The sequence below is a fragment of the Alligator sinensis genome, unplaced genomic scaffold (genome assembly GCF_000455745.1).
Source record: "Alligator sinensis unplaced genomic scaffold, ASM45574v1 scaffold138_1, whole genome shotgun sequence".
NCBI classification, from domain to species: Eukaryota; Metazoa; Chordata; order Crocodylia; family Alligatoridae; genus Alligator; species Alligator sinensis.
Window position 1 is genome coordinate 1436157 of NW_005841862.1, and position 1354 is coordinate 1437510.

Below are 1354 nucleotides of genomic sequence, written 5' to 3' on the forward strand. Positions count from 1 at the left end.
CCCACCATTGTGGGGCAGAGAGGGGGCCTCTGTGCAGCACTGCCCAGCCCAGCCTGGGCACGGGGAGCATCTGTCACTGAGCCACAGCCACTGGGGATGGCCCCACCCCTGCAGCCTGGATCAGCCCCGCTGAGACCAAGCCAAGGCAGCCGCATGGTAGGGCCAGGCCAGGCCAGGCTGCAGGGGTGGGGACCTCAGCAGCTACAGCTCAGTGACAGAATAGCCGAGCTCTGTTAGTGACAGTAGCCTGGCCTGGCCTGCATGGGCAGCAGCTGGCCAGGCAGCAGGCTACCTGGACCAGCTTAGAGGCATTGTGGGGGTTCATGGGTCCACAACTAGCCCCTGCAGCAGGAAATTGCTCGTCTCTGGGACTGCCGGTCCCTCCAGCCTGGCCTGGGTAGCCCACTGCCCGGCCAGCTGCTTCACCCGCGCCCACGGCCCAGCCCAGCCCCATCATGCAGCTACCTTGGCTAGGACTGAGCAGGGCCAGCCCAGGCTGCAGAGGTGGGGCTATCCCTAGCAGCTGCAGCTCAGTGACAGCCCCTCCCCATGCCCAGGCTGGGCTGGACCCAGCAGTGCTGCACAGACCCTGCTCCCCACCCCTGTGACCGTGGGGGTGGGGAGAAGGGAGGAGGGGGAAGAGTTCCCCTCTGGGGCTGGGCAGCACCACACAGGATTGGAGCCAGCCCTGTTCTCTGGAGCACAGAGAACAGCCCTGCCCAGAGCTGCAGAGCATGCTAGGATGCTGGAGAACTGGTTTAACTTAAACCAGAAACCGTTTACTTAGACTTCAGGAAGGCCTTCGATATGGTATCCCACCCTATACTGGTGAACAAGTTAAGAGGCTGTGACTTGGATGACTACACAGTCCGGTGGATGGCGAATTGGTCATACCCAGAGAGTCGTAGTGGATGGGTCGGTATCGACCTGGAAGGGTGTGGGCAGTGGGGTCCCGCAGGGCTCGGTCCTTGGACCGATACTCTTCAATGTCTTCATCAGCGACTTGGACGAGGGAGTGAAGTGTACTCTGTCCAAGTTTGCGGATGACACAAAACTGTGGGGAGAAGTGGACACGCCGGAGGGCAGGGAACAGCTACAGGCAGACCTGGGCAGGTTGGACATATGGGCGGAAAACAACAGAATGCAATTCAACAAGGAGAAATGCAAAGTGCTGCTCCTAGGGAGGAAAAATGTCCAGCATACCTACTGCCTAGGAAATGACCTGCTTGGAGGCATGGAAGCGGAAAGGAATGTTGGAGTCCTAGTGGACTCCAAGATGAACATGAGTCGTCAGTGTGACGAAGTCATCAGGAAAGGTAATGGCACTTTATCGTGCATCAGCAGATGCATGACG